General features: G+C 43.9%; 1 protein-coding gene and 1 long non-coding RNA gene across 4 annotated transcripts in view; one reads left to right on the top strand and one right to left on the bottom strand.

Annotated features, from left to right (window-relative positions):
• LOC308466682 (alpha-2-macroglobulin-like protein 1) overlaps positions 1–16,118 on the top strand; it is a 106,516-nt gene that overhangs the window by 12,612 nt on the left and 77,786 nt on the right. The window lies entirely within an intron of this gene.
• On the bottom strand, positions 12,198–13,027 carry LOC308467059. The gene is made up of 2 exons (XR_013981126.1): positions 12,670–13,027; positions 12,198–12,466 (listed from the first exon to the last, which is right to left on the bottom strand). It is a non-coding gene; the product is annotated as an uncharacterized lncRNA (long non-coding RNA).

The following is a 16,118-nucleotide window of genomic DNA, read 5'->3' on the forward strand; positions in this document are numbered from 1 at the left end:
AGCAATAACAGACTCCATGATCTTTTTGCCAACCTCACACCTGTCAGGGATCTGCTGATCTCTTTTGCCAAAGGAGGACAATTCAGTACAGCTTCTTTAATGGAATCGGAGAACATTTCACAAAGTTCAGATACGGCTTCTACAAGGCTAAGTTCTGTCTCACTAATCTTTATTTGAGATTGTCAATAAGTATATAGATAGAGGTGATCCTATGAATATTGTATACTTAGAATTTCAAAAAGCTTTTGACAAAGTACCTACCCCCTTGAAGGATTTGTTATCAAGCATTGCTACCTCGTTGCTCACTCCTGTTTTGAGAACATTTCCTCAAAGATAAGTCCTGCTGATTTCAAAGGGACTTATCAAAGTACCGTAAGTGTGTGGAGGATTATAGACTGATCTCTTTCAAATTCACTGTAGCATATGAAATTAAATCGAAATTAAAGGCAAAATTAAAGTAACCACGTACAATATTTTAACTTAAATTGAAAATGTTAAGAAATCATAATGAAGAAGAAATAGGAATCTGTTACATGTTTTTACCATGTTTCCAAGCATCTGAAATGGGCAAAGTGGTTGAATTGTATGATGTGACTGTAGGGTTAATTTAGCTTCTAACTATGTAGTTTCTACATCCCAGAATGGTTATTGTATTTGTATTTGTTTAAAAACCAATAAAACTTTTTTTTTTTTAAAAAAAATAGTGTAATTCTGTGGTATGTTTACATCTTACAATGTTCAATGGAACGTACCCATTGGTAAGTATATATAGGGGACTGCACTGCAAATTGCTTTTATAAATAAGCACCTAACTTCCCAATGGTGCATAGCAGTAGATTGTATAATACAAACCTTACTGAGATGATTTTAAAAGAAATTATGAACTATTATGTCACATTATTAATTTTAAGCAAGAGCCCTGCTTGGCAATGAATTGGTCTTTTGCTTTGCAGCCCTCAGATGTGCTTTATTTTGACAATAGTTACTCTAAAGCTTAGTATTTATCTTATAAAGCATAGTGTTTATATAGCACTTTCCCTACGTTTAAGTTAAAATATGATTACTAGCTTTATTTTGCCTCTAATTTTGATTTAGAAGACATCTGAAGGCAGTCCTGTTTAGGGAAGATTTTAATGTGTGACATTTTAATGTATTTTTAATCTTTGTTGGCAGCCACCCAGAGTGGCTGGGGAAACCCAGCCAGATGGGCGGGGTACAAATAAATAATAATAATAATAATAATAATAATAATAATGATAAATTAATTCAATACGTTGCAACGCGTTTGAAAGAGATCAGGTTGCATGCCTCTGCACGCTTACTTGACAAGTCCCTTTGAAATAAAGAGGACTTACTTTTGAGTAAATGTGCATAAGAAGGTGCCTTCATGCTGCATTCCTTTTCTCCACCGAATTCAGTGGCTACAAATAAACAAGGGTTCAGACTTCAACCTGCTGTCCCTTTCACCAGGTGCCTTTGGGCTTCTCACTCAAGGAGATAATAAAATAAAGATCCCAAATATTATGCAGCCCCCCCCCCCCTGTGTTTGGTGGAACCCCACATCCCAGCCTGGGTTTTTCTGACCCAAGCATCATTCATAACCGATTAGCAAGTACTTGAGCCTCAGGCTCCTTGGCCAAATAGCTCCTCTCCATCTGAATGGAGGCTTGGAAAAGTTCTCCGCTGTGGAATGGAAGTGGTGGGGGAATGTCTGGGACTGAAGGAAGAAGGCAGTTTACCTGCTTTTGTTGGAGGAGATAAAAAGATAAAGGGAGGGGAAGCCATGGAGAGAAGGCTGCTCCTTGGCTTTCTGTTGTTGTTGTTTGTTTTTTTGTATTGACCTTGCTTACTGTATGTTTCTTTAACAGCTGCAAGGCAGGCAGAAGTTCATCTGGAGAGCAGCTTTCTTCTTGCTTATTTTCTACATGTTTATGTGCTGCTGCTGCTGCTATTGTTCCCTTGTGTTCATAGTGTAGACATTTTTTTAATTGTAACTTGTATGTTTTGCTACACTGTTCCTTAAGGTGTCATCTGTTTTCCTGGCGCTATGTTTTGATTGTAGTAGAAATAAGGAGTTTGACTTCCTTCCCCCTCTTTCTGAGGTTCCTTCAATTCATTTTTTAATATTTTCTGCATATCCAGATTCATTTAATTTGCTAATTTAATTATCTATAGATATATACTCTTATGGAACTGCAGGTTATTACAATTATCCTGCCAATGTTTTTATCTGTTTCCAATTTATCTGTAAATATTCAATAAACCATTTCCATTCTTTTATTACAAAAAATGATTTCTTATTCTTCCGGTAAGTTTCACCATTTCTGCATATTCCATAAGTTCTTGTATCCATTCTTCCTTTGCTGGGACTTCTGCTCCTTTCCACTTTGGGGCAAGTAGCATTCTTGCTATTTTTCAGTATTTCTGTACAAGTTAGGTAGCTCTGTCCCTATAATTCCCAAAAGAAAAGCTTCTGTATTTTGTTTTCCCCCCCCAAACGTTGTTTTGAACATCATTTTCAATTCATTATATATCATTTCCAAGTAAGCTTTAACCTTAGTACAGGACCACCACATATGATCAAAAACCTTCTTGCTCTTCACATTTCCAACACTTGTTTGATTTAGGTTTATACATTTTTACCTGTTTACTCGGTGTTAGATACCAATGATATATCATTGTCATATAATTTTCTCTTAAAACACAACATGCTGAAAATTTTATATCCATTTTCCACAATCGTTCCCATGCTTCCATATCTATATTATGACCGATATCTATTGCCCAGTGTATCATAGAAGATTTTACTTGCTCATCCTTTGTCTCCCTTTCTAATAATCGTTTATACATTTTAGACAACACTTTTACATTACATTCCAACAGGTCTCTCTCCAGTTGTGATATTTGTTTCCTAAACCCTTGTTCCCCATCTTTCTTAAATACTTCATTCAAATGATGATATTGTAAGCATGTTGTTAATTTCCACATAATTCCTTAAATTCTTTTAATTTATACTCTCCTCCTTCTTGTTTATGGGACGCAGGTGGCGCTGTGGGTTAAACCACAGAGCCTAGGACTTGCCGATCAGAAGGTCGAGGGTTCAAATCCCCACGACGGGGTGAGCTTCCATTGCTCGATGCCTGCTCCTGCCAACCTAGCAGCTCGAAAGCCCATCAAAGTGCAAGTAGATAAATAGGTACCGCTCCAGCGGGAAGGTAAACGGCGTTTCTGTGCGCTGCTCTGTTTCGCCAGAAGCAGCTTAGTCATGCTGGCCACATGACCCAGAAGCTGTACGCCAGCTCCCTTGGACAATAAAGCGAGATGAGCGCCGCAACCCCAGAGTCGGTCACAACTGGACCTAATGGTCAGGGGTCCCTTTACCTTTACCTTTACCTTTACCCTCTTGTTTATTAAATTTCTATAAGTTGTCTACTGCCAGAGGGTTCTTGCCTTATCCATACTTCCTTCAGTCCAGAGCATCAGAATGGGGTTTGGATCTCACTCTTAGGACTCAGTTTCAAGCACATTTAACTTTGGAATGAGTACCATTGAACCCAGCAGGATTAACATCCAAGGAAACAGCCATAGGACTGAGTAACCCTGTTCACCATTGCTTTGTGAATTTGAGGAGGCTTCTCACATAATCGGGAACCCAGGGGAGATTTGAGTGGATAATCTTTGCTACAACTTGAGGGGTGTTTTGTGTGATAGTGCCCTATCTCCTGCCCATAACCAACAATGTAAAGTAAAGCACGGAACTTTTACTATAGTTGGTCTAAAATTATGATCTTAGCTGGTATGCTTGTTATTGCATTAGGATGCAAAGAAAAGGATAAATGGACAATGGAAAAATGGAATGACTATGTTTTTGAATACATACAATCTGATATATTTGAACAGGTAATGACGGAAGATACATGGGAAAACAAATGTCAAAAGATTTTGAATAAATGGACAAGTTATAGGAATTGGATAGCATGGGGGGAAGCCAACCCAAGCATCCAAATTAGAATGAATAATCTGTGCACATGGTTAAAGATCTGAAGAGAGAACAAGTTTTGGGGGGAGGGGTTAAAGGGGAGGGAGGGGGGAAATTAGGATAAATGAGTAGGGACAGAATTATATACTGTTATGTATAACTAATAGGAGGATGATTTTTGATGCATGTTATTGTTAGATTTTCGACTGAAAAGTTATTCGACATCCCTGGATGAAAGTATGATTATAAAGAATGGGGAAAATAATAATAATAATAATAATAATAATAATAATAATAATAATGGTAACCCCCTTCATGGATCACTGCCTTGCCGTGGCAAAGGGGCTTGAATAACTCAGAGAAGCTATGAACTATGCCGAGCAGGGCACCCAAGATGGACAGGTCATAGTGAAGAGTTTTGACCAAACGTGATCCACCTGGAGGAGGAACCGGCAAGCCACTCCAGTATCCCTGCCAAGAAAACTCCATGGACAAAGACAACAGGCATATAAAAGTTATGACGCTGGAAGATGAGCCCCTCAGGTCGGAAGGCGTCCAACATGCTACTGGGGAAGAGCGGAGGACAAGTACAAGTAGATCCAGAGCTGATGAAGTGGCTGGGCCAAAGCCAAAAGGACGCTCAGTTGTGGATATGCCTGGAAGCGAAAGGAAAGTCCAATGCTGTAAAGAAAAATACTGCATAGGAACCTGGAATGTAAGAACCATGAACCTGGGTAAGTTGGATGTGGTCGAAAATGAGATGGCAAGAATAAATATTGACATCCTGGGCATCAGTGAACTAAAATGGACGGGAATGGGCGAATTCAGTTCGGATGACTATCATATCTACTACTGTGGGCAAGAAACCCGTAAAAGAAATGGAGTGGCCCTCATAGTCAACAAAAGAGTGGTGAAAGCTGTACTGGGATACAATCTCAAAAATGATAGAATGATCTCGATACGAATCCAAGGCAGACCTTTTAACATCACAGTAATCCAAGTTTATGCACCAACTACTGGTGCTGAAGAAACTGAAATTGACCAATTCTATGAAGACTTATAAGACCTTATAGAAGTGACACCAAAGAAGGATGTTCTTCTCATTATAGGGGATTGGAATGCTAATGTAGGAAATCAAGAGATAAAAGGAACAACTGGCAAGTTTGGCCTTGGAGATCAAAATGAAGCAGGGCAAAGACTAATAGAGTTCTGTCAAGAGAACAAGCTGGTCATCACAAACACGCTTTTCCAACAACACAAGAGACGACTCTACACATGGACATCACCAGATGGGCAGCATCGAAATCAGATTGATTATATTCTCTGCAGCCAAAGATGGAGAAGCTCTATACAGTCAGCAAAAACAAGACCTGGAGCTGACTGTGGCTCAGATCATCAGCTTCTTAAAGCAAAATTCAAGCTTAAACTGAAGAAAGTAGGAAAAACCACTGGGCCAGTAAGATACAATCTAAGTCAAATCCCTTATGAATACACAGTGGAAGTGAGGAACAGGTTTAAGGATTTAGATTTGGTGGACAGAGTGCCTGAAGAACTATGGACGGAGGCTCGTAACATTATACAAGAGGCAGCAACGAAAACCATCCCAATGAAAAAGAAATGCAAGAAAGCAAAGTGGCTGTCCAACGAGACCTTACAAATAGCGGGGGAGAGAAGGCAAGCAAAATGCGAGGGAGATAGTGAAAGATACAGGAAATTGAATGCAGATTTCCAAAAAATAGCAAGGAGAGACAAGAAGGCCTTCTTAAACAAGCAATGCAAAGAAATAGAGGAAAACAACAGAATGGGAAGAACCAGAGATCTGTTCAAGAAAATTGGAGATATGAAAGGAACATTTCGTACAAAGATTACCATAATAAAGGACAAAAGTGGTAAGGACCTAACAGAAGCAGAAGACATCAAGAAGAGGTGGCAAGAATACACAGAGGAATTATACCAGAAGAATATGGATGGCTCGTACACCCCAGGTAGTGTGGTTGCTGACCTTGAGCCAGACATCCTGGAAAGTGAAGTCAAATGGGCCTTAGAAAGCACTGCAAATAACAAGGCCAGTGGAAGTGATGGTATTCCAGCGGAACTATTTAAAATTTTAAAAGATGATGCCGTTAAGGTGCTACACTCAATATGCCAGCAAGTTTGGAAAACTCAGCAGTGGCCAGAGGATTGGAGAAGATCAGTCTACATCCCAATCCCAGAGAAGGGCAGTGCCAAAGAATGCTCCAACTACCGCACAATTGCACTCATTTCACATGCTAGCAAGGTTATGCTTAAAATTCTACAAGGAAGGCTCAAGCAGTATGTGGACCAAGAACTCCCAGAAGTGCAAGCTGGATTTAGAAGAGGCAGAGGAACCAGAGACCAAATTGCAAACATGCGCTGGATTATGGAGAAAGCTAGAGAGTTCCAGAAAGACATCTACTTCTGCTTCATTGACTATGCAAAAGCCTTTGACTGTGTCGACCACAGCAAACTATGGCAAGTTCTTAAAGAAATGGGAGTGCCTGATCACCTCATCTGTCTCCTGAGAAATCTCTATGTGGGACAAGAAGCTACAGTTAGAACTGGATATGGAACAACTGATTGGTTCAAAATTGGGAAAGGAGTACAACAAGGCTGTATATTGTCTCCCTGCTTATTTAACTTATATGCAGAATTCATCATGCGAAAGGCGGGGCTGGATGAATCCCTAGCCGGAATTAAGATCGCCGGAAGAAATATCAACAACCTCAGATATGCAGATGACACAACCTTGATGGCAGAAAGTGAGGAGGAATTAAAGAACCTTTTAATGAGGGTGAAAGAGGAGAGCGCAAAATATGGTCTGAAGCTCAACATCAAAAAAACAAAGATCATGGCAACTGGTCCCATCACCTCCTGGCAAATAGAAGGGGAAGAAATGGAGGCAGTGAGAGATTTTACTTTCTTGGGCTCCATGATCACTGCAGATGGTGACAGCAGCCACGAAATTAAAAGACGCCTGCTTCTTGGGAGAAAAGCAATGACAAACTTAGACAGCATCTTAAAAAGTAGAGACATCACCTTGCCAACAAAGGTCTGTATAGTAAAAGCTATGGTTTTCCCAGTAGTGATGTATGGAAGTGAGAGCTGGACCATAAAGAAGGCTGATCACCGAAGAATTGATGCTTTTGAATTATGGTGCTGGTGGAGACTCTTGAGAGTCCCATGGACTGCAAGAAGATCAAACCTCTCCATTCTTAAGGAAATCAGCCCTAAGTGCTCACTGGAAGGACAGATCGTGAAGCTGAGGCTCCAATACTTTGGCCACCTCATGAGAAGAGAAGACTCCCTGGAAAAGACCCTGATGTTGGGAAAGATGGAGGGCACAAGGAGAAGGGGACGACAGAGGACAAGATGGTTGGATAGTGTTCTCAAGGCTACCAGCATGAGTTTGAGCAGACTGCGGGAGGCAGTGGAAGACAGGAGTGCCTGGCGTGGGGTCACGAAGAGTCGGACACGACTAAACGACTAAACAACAACAACAACAATAATGGTACCAACGCAGCAGCTAGGGATGAGCAGAATCTAGTCCAGTTGTTCTTGCAAGGCAAGGGTGTAAGGAAGTCGGATTTGGGAGCAAGGACGAAGCTTCAGGATTCTAAAATTCATAGCCAGAGTTCCAAGATAGCTTGGGGCCTGCAAAGTTGTTCCGGCGGGTTTCACCATCTGCCTGCCAAGAGCAGAAGCAGAGGACACTCAGCAACTCTTGAGAATCCTTGTCTCTGCAGAAATTCCAGCAGGCGGATGCTCCACCTGGGGGCCTGAATCGCCTCTTTTCTTTCTTCCTCTCCTGGGAAACAGCACTGGACCCACACAACTCTCTAAACTTCCCCTCTCTGTCAGAGCAGGTGGTGCTCCTAAGCCCTTCTCACCCTCCACAAGTGGGGAAGGGGCAGCCCCTAGCGGTGGTAAGGTGGGGGCACACTAAGAAGGCTCTGTTGCAGAGTCTCACCTTCCCCTTCCCCTTCTGAGCCCTTGCCACTAAGTGCATCCCCCTCCTGGTGCAACAGACTGGAGGGAACCTCGCCAGGTCTCTGTTTTGCTGCACATAGGCTGCCTGCACAATAATAATAATAATAATAATAATAATAATAATAATAATAATTTATTTATACTCCGCCCATCTGGCTGGGTTTCCCCAGCTACTCTGGGCAGCTTCCAACTGACTATTGGAAAACAATACAGCGTCAGACGTTAAAAACTTCCCTAAACAGGGCCGCCTTCAGTTGCCTTTTAAAAGTAAAATAGTTGTTTATTGCCTTGACATCTGCTGGGAGGACGTTCCACAGGGCAGGCGCCACTACCGAGAAGGCCCTCTGCCTGGTTCCCTGTAACCTCACTTCTTGCAGCGAGGGAACCGCTAGAAGGCCCTCGGATCTGGACCTCAGTGTCCGGGCTGAATGATGGGGGTGGAGACACTCCTTCAGGTATACTGGACTGAGGCCGTTTAGGGCTTTAAAGGTCAGCACCAACACTTTGAATTGTGCTCAGAAACGTACTGATTCCTCCAGACCTTTGTGCTCAGTGCAGAAAAAGCTGGAGTTTGAGCTGATGAGGATGTTGCAGGCCTGGCTGGCATTTCTCCCTCCACAACCTCTGCATGCGTTGGCATAGTATAGAACAGAGATCAGGCCAATCCCAACTTTAGCAGGAAATTCAGTTTAGTTTTCTGTTCTTACAAAGTTCACTAGGTGGACAGGGGAGGGAAAGAGGGAGCAATGGTTTATTATTGTATGGCAGGGAGAATTCAGTTCCTATCTTAATGCAAATCTATCTACCGTATTTTTCGCACCATAGGGCGCACCGGACCATAGGGCGCACACAGTTTTTAGGGGGGCGAAATCAAGAAAAAAAATATTTTTCCCCCCAGCCCCAAAGAGCAGCGTACAGGCTGCGCACAACCTCTCCCTGCCGGAGGGGTTGCGCGCGGCTATGGCACAAGCCAAGGCAGGGGGCGGGATGGATCCCGCTCTCTGTTTTGGCTTCCCCTTTAGCCCCGTGCAGCCTCTCCTTGCCAGGAGACGCTGTGCAGGGCTTTCCTGGCTTTACTGGGAGGTGGGGGGATTCCCCCACCTCCTGCAAAACCGGCAGAAGCCGCGCACACTTTAAAAGGGCTGCACGGCTTCTTCTGGCTCTCCTGGGAGGTGGGGGGATTCCCTCACCTCCCAGAAAAGCCAGGAGAAGCCGCGCAAACCCTTTAAAGAGATCGCGGCTGCTCCTGGCTTTTCTGGGAGGTGGGGGGATTCCCTCACCTCTCGCAAAAGCCCGCAGAAGCCGCGCAACCCCTTTAAAGAGATTGCGGCTTCTCCTGGCTTTTCTGGGAGGTGGGAGAAGGGACTGATGCGGCCAGTCAGTCCCTTCTCCCTCCTGTGGAAAAGCCCGCAAGAGCGCACGGAGCTTGTGTGCGGCTCTTGGGGGCTTTTCCCGCCTGCCTCCCCCTGCATTCGCTCCATAGGACGCACATTTTCCCTTGCTGTTTAGGAGGGAAAAAGTGCGTCCTATGGTGCAAAAAATACGGTAGTTCTCCCTTGGGTGACCAAAACACAGCTTGTCCTTTGAAACATATGGTTTTTGAAGCGCAGCAATCCAACCCCACAATGGGTATATTTGGGGAATACAAATATTTCACAAATGTCTGCAAAAAAATGCAGATATCTGAGAAAACAATGTACACAGATGCAATATTTAGTGGGGGGGGAATGCATTGCAAAAAATGTGAGAATGATTAGGAATTGCTGTTGTTTTCCACTGTTTATAGTGTGAATGTAATTTGTATTTCTCCTTAATTGTGGTGCTTTTGTAATCTGCCCTGGGACTTTCTGCTGAAGGATGTGCTATTAAATAAATGAGCAAATAAATAAATAAATAAATAAATATATGCTGGAGTTTCGTTTGTTACCATGAGCCCTTTCTGGGGAATAGAAAGTGAAACAAAGAATGCTTCGTATAAAAGAAGCAACAAGTCCAGATGCTGGAAGCTCAGCAAGATGGATCAACAGCTGCCGACAAGAAGAGGTAAAATTCCAGTTCTGTGGGTGGATTCAATGAGGGCATGCTTTTTTCTCATGAATTGTCATGAATTCTCAATGAATTCTCACCTACCACCCCCCCATTGCACAATTATCATTTTTGCAGTCCCTCAGTAGTTGAAATACAGCATGTGATGAACATACTACTTGTGGGTGGCACTTGCTCTTAGCCTTGCTGATCAGAAGGTCAGTGGTTCGAATCCCTACAATCATCGTTGGCCCAAGTAGGACAAATTCAGCCAGATAGCCCTGGTGGTTATCTAATGCTTATTAGATGGATTATCCCCCAAATTGATCAGAAGATTCTGATCGGCAAGTCCTAGGCTCTGTGGTTTAACCCACAGTGCCACTCGCGTCCCTACCAACTGCTTTTAGAAATAGATTAATTGCTTAAGGATGAGGGACAAAGGTTGAACTGGGTGACCTACCGTATTTTTCGCTCTATAGGACTCACTTTTCCCCCTCCAAAAATTGAGGGGAAATGTGTGTGCGTCCTATGGAGCGAATGCAGGCTCCTTGGCTTCAGCGATAGCAACGCTAAGCCTCTGAAGCGCAGAGGGAGCACTCCCTCCGCGCTCCGGAGGCTTCGAGTTGCTTTCACTGAAGCCTGGAGAGCGAGAGGCGTCAGTGCGTACTGACCCCTCTCGCTCTCCAGGCTTCAGGGATAGCTGTGCACAGCCCCTCCGGCAGGGAGAGGCTGCATGGGGCTAAAGAGGAAGCCAAAACAGCGAGAGGGATCCATCCCGCTCGCTGCCTTGGCTTGTGCCATAGCCCCGCGCAACCCCTCCGGAAGGGAGAGGTTGCGCAGCCTGTACGGTGCTCTTTGGGGCTGGGGGAAATAAGATTTTTTTTTTCTTGATTCCCCCCCCCCAAAAAAAACTAGGTGCGCCCTATGGTCCGGTGCGCCCTATGGAGCGAAAAATACGGTAATTTATTCCAGGTCATCACATGATTCTACAATGTGTTCAGACATTTTTTCCAAACAGTGGGGACCACTATAACACTGGGAACTGGTCATACATACATTACAGAGATGTCTCACTGGCGGGAGGGGGAAGGCTCGTTAACTTTCAGTCCTAAATCTGAACCCTAGTCGCACCTGGGATGTGTTTGAAATTGACTAGACCAGTTTGTTAGTAACTTCTGGTCTAGTCAATCTCACTTGTTGTGAGCATTATCCAATAGGCACCTGTAACACGTATCTATTGCAAATTTGCTGGTTTGTCTTCTGGGGATATATATAAACTCTTTCAAGACACTATATGTGCTATTGTAAACACCTGCAAAACTTGTCTGATCAGAGAACAATCTGGGGGTCCAAAAAAAGAAAGAAAAAAGAACTTGTATACTGTAGTCAATTATGGCAATAGCACCTCTGTACATGTGTGGAAAGCTGCCTGTTTCCTCCCTTAACTGCAGCGGCTTGTACTCACCAAAAAAAAAGCAAAAAAAAAAAGCTGCTTCAGAGGGTTGGTAGAACCTTCATGGAGGAACACATGAGGCTGCATTTTAGGAGGTGGAGGAACTGCAAGCAGGAGGGGGGAATCAGTGGGCTCCCCACATACATGAAGAAGTTGTTATGTAATGAAGTTCTCACCCTGGGCCAGCAGGGGGATACTGTAGATAGTTTTCACTCAGGTCCACATATGCAAATAAGGGATTGAAAGTGACGTTCAGTGATTGGATAGTTACAGAAAGTGGTTACTGTTGCGTTGTAGTGGAGCTCTGTATAAGCAGGCTGGCTGAACCCTTCAGTTCAGTTCTGTTCTGGCCTGTGAATAAACAAGAGCTGTTTGAAGAATCGCTGTGTTGTCTGATATGGTCACCCACAACTTAACAGAAGTGCTATTCTTTAAAAGTTTAAAAGGCGCAAGGAGATAGGATAATATTATATTAAGGATGGAATAACAAATAAAATGAGTAACGCAACAATAACAAAAATAATAGTAGGCAAAGAAGATCGCACACGGGTGAAGTACTGGGTTGTGGGGGAGGGAGGTGAAGGGATTAATTGAAATTGTTAAAGATTGGTATAGGATTTAAGAGATTTAAATTTCCATAAAGATTCTATAAGGAAAGCAGAAAGCAGCAAGAAATATCAAGTAAAGGTATTGGAAAGGAGATCAGCGTAAATGAAAACATGAGACTTATGGTTTTGCTATATATGATTTTATTTTGGAGTTGTCTCTTGTAAAGAATGTATATTATGTGAATAAAATAATAAAAAATTAGAAAAAGAAGAAGTGCTTTTGTGCTTGCACACAGTAATTTTTGGAGCCAAGACATCATCTGTACATGACCTAACAAAGCAGACTCAAAACAATGACCTGAGATGGGAGATCTCCTGCAGCAATTGTGCTGTTCATCTGGGTTTGCTTCACGTCTCGGATGCAGAGCTAGTGGTGGTCTTTCTTTGTGCTCTCTGTGGGAAGAAATACGAAGAATATAAGGCATAATATATTAAGCATTGTGGGTCCAGGCCAGCCACCCATCATGATGTGCAGGGAGGGGAGTTCTCCTTGCACAGTGGATGCCTGCACGATTCCACCTAAAGCTCACCAGCGGCCATTATGAGCATTATGTGACTCTCCTTTCTGACGTGCCCAAGCCTCGTTCCATCCTTACCTGTGCTGCAGGGAGCGTTATATTCAACTTCTGCACTGTCATCTGTTTATGAGAGAGAACAATTCATAGAATTGGAATTAGAGTTGGAAGAATTAGAGCTGGAAGGGACCCTGATGATCATCTAGACCAGGAGTAGTCAACCTTTTTATACCTACTGCCTACTAATCCATCTTTCTTGATGGTAAAATTTCCTTACCGCCCACCAGCCTCAATGGAAGGAAGATTCAGCTTGTGCCGTAGAGAACCCCCTACCGCCCACCTAGAATCCTGAAATACCTACTAGTGGGCGGTAGGGACCAGGCTAACAACCCCTGATCTAGACTAACTCCCCAAAATGCAGGAATGCGCAGCTGTCCCACACAGGGATCAAACCTGCAACCCTGGTGTTATCAGCATCACGCCCTAACCACCTGAGCTATCCAGGCTCAGCTTAAAGGTTAGGCATGAGGGAAAGTCACAAAATTGGGGCAGGAGATTAGTTTAGATTATGTATGGTGTGGGGAAAGTTGTGAGGAAAAGTAGGACATTCTGGGATCAAATCAGAAATGGGGGTGACTAACTCCCCAAAATGCAGGAATATGCAGCTGTCCCGTACAGGGATCAAACCTGCAACCCTGGTGCTGTGGCAATTTGCAGCCTCTGCTGGCTTGGGGACAGACGAGAGGTGAATTTAGCGGTGCGTGTGTCCTCTGCAAAAAAGATCAACAAGTCAACAAGTTTGACCATCTCACCCCATTTTCTAAATTTGAGTCCCCCAAAATAGGGGGCGTCTTATACATGGGGGCGTGTTATACATGGAAAAGTACGGTACATTTCCGGTTTGGGCATCAAAATCAAGGGATAAAAATGTTGGGGTGCAGGAAAATCCAGCATAACTTCCTGAGCTGTGCATTTCATCCCACAAAAATCAGCAGTAACATCAGGCACATTTACTCTCAGCCTGCTGTTTATGGAAGTTTAAATAAGGATCGGGGATCTATGTGACTGTATGTCTTGGAACAGATTTAGAAATGTGAACTTTATACTTGCTGAGAAGGTCAGTTAAACATAGTTGGAAAGTACAGCGGGTCAGTGACTCCCAGTCACTATATCAAGATTGTCATCAAGGTGAAGCCTTCAGGTTCAATCCCCCATAGATGTTTAAAAAAACACACTTTAATTGCATCCCATTTGGAGTACAGCGGTACCTCGGTTTTCAAACATCTCGGAAGCCGAGAGCTTTGGTTTCTGAATGCCGAAACCTGGAAGTAAATGCTTCAGTTTTCAAACATTTTGGAAGTCAAACAGTATTTTGGAATGGATTACAGTGGTACCTTGGTTTACAACCATAATCCATTCCGGAGGTCCGGTTGTAAACCAAAACAGGTTGTAACCCAAGGCGCACTTTCGCCAGTGGGGCCTCCCCCCCCCAAAAAAGGGTTGTAATCCCAAAAAAGGGACACACACTTCTGGGTTTGACGTGGTTGTAATCCAAAACAGTTGTAATCCAAAACAGTTGCAAACCAAGGTACCACTGTAGGTTCGAGAACCGAAGTACCACTGTACTGAATTGCACTCTGTGTGGGGCTGAATTTTGAAAAGTTTGAAAAGAGCTGCAGCCAAAGTTTTGACCAGGGCTAGTTGTAGGGAGCAGACAGCTCTCTTGTTACAATAGCTCCACTGGCTACAGGTTTGTTTTCAGGCTCAATTCAAAGGTTATGACCTATGTAGCCATCCAAGCTCTCAGGCCGTATTCCCTCACACGAACCTGCCCAGGTCCTGAGATCCTCAGGGGAGGCCTTTCTCTCAGTTCTGCCACCCTCACAGGTATGCTTGGTGGGGACGGGAGAAAGGGTCTCCTCGGTGGCTGCTCCCAGGCTGAGAAACTCCCTCCCTAGAGAAACTAGACTGGCTCCTTCCTTGAGGTCCTTCCACTGACAGAGGAAGACTTCCTTTCTCCAGCAGGTTTTGGGGAACTGATTGCTTTTAATGAAAGGGCTGGTGCTATGCTGTTTTTATTGTAACTAGTGTATGGTTTTTTCATAGGTTTTACATATAGATAGATAGTTTTAATTATGCTCATCATCAATCTTTATTACGGTCCAGAGACCCAACAAAACATTACAAATTAATACAGAGTTCATACAGTCTACCTCCAGGTTAATCAAGCACTTTGTTTGGAATATAGGGCTCGTTTGTTCTTGCAACCACCGATAAAAACTTTGCCACTGCCAACGTTCTAGCTTTTGTCCAGTCTTCCAGTAGGAACCTGACATAGTGAGCCTCTGACTTTCCCGGGAAAGGCACCAGCAAGGGTAGTATCAGTTCAGCCCTGGCCTGCTCATACTTCGCACAATGTAACAAAATATGATCTATGGAATCGATGTCTTGAGCACACGAGCAAAGTCTGTCCTTAATTATGCTTAAACGGTTTTTTAAGCAGTTCTTAATTTTATCTGTAAGCTGCCTTGAGTCCCTGTCAGGGGAAAAGGCAGGGTATAAAAATTAATAAATTTTGGGATCAAAAGTAGGGTGGTCAGGAGCAGAACAGGATAGGCCCCTCCCCCTGCACCTTTGACAGTTGTGTAGAAGAGGGAATTTCTGCAGGTGCAGCTTGTCATGGCTGCATTTCCCCTCACACAATTCCCCTCACTGAAACTACGCTTGAAAGAACCATTTTGTTGTGGCCAGAATAATTGTGGTGTGTTGTTGGCTGCAGTGTTGTTTGGGGCCTAAGACAGTTTCTCTGGTTTGCAAATTTACCCAGAAAGGTAGATGAACTGTGGTAAACAAACCATGAAGGGCCAACCCAAGGCTCTGTACACATTACCACCTTAGAACACAGTGAGATCGTTTTCCCTCACCTTCAAGTCAAATTTGCACGTACAGATGTCTTCATCCAAATTACCTTCCCCCATCCTTCCAAACCCACCAACTCCTATGCAACGGCAGTCTCCAATGAACACACCTCAGCTTTTCTGAAATGCATGTGGCTTATGTTTTCAAATCAGATGGAAGCTGGTTTGAGGGAAACACATCAGACAACGGTAGTTCTCAAGGAACTACCTTAGTTCTCAAGGAACTGCAGGATAGCGATGGATTGTAGCTGACATCGGCTCCAGGCACCAGGGCTAGCTGGAGTAAACAGACATGTGTACACAGCCTTAGTCTGAACTCAAGTGTGCTGGTCCCGGGGGGGGAAGGTACTAATACCGTAGCCGAAGTTCAGTCCAGAGTCACTAGCAGGGTAGACAATCACTAGATGAGACGCGAGGTCCGAAACAGGGAGCCGGGCGGGGGAGCAGGAACGCTGGTAGGGCAGCAGCAGGAAGCCAGGCGGGTAACAGGAACACTGGTAGAGCAGAAGCAGGGAGCCAGGCGGGGAACAGGAACACTGGTGGGTCAGCAGCGGGCAGCTGGGCGAGGAACAGGAACACCGGAGAGTCAGGAGCAGGAAGCCGGGTGTGGAA

This window comes from Podarcis pityusensis (genome assembly GCF_964106645.2).
Source record: "Podarcis pityusensis genome assembly, chromosome: 17".
Taxonomy (NCBI): Eukaryota; Metazoa; Chordata; class Lepidosauria; order Squamata; family Lacertidae; genus Podarcis; species Podarcis pityusensis.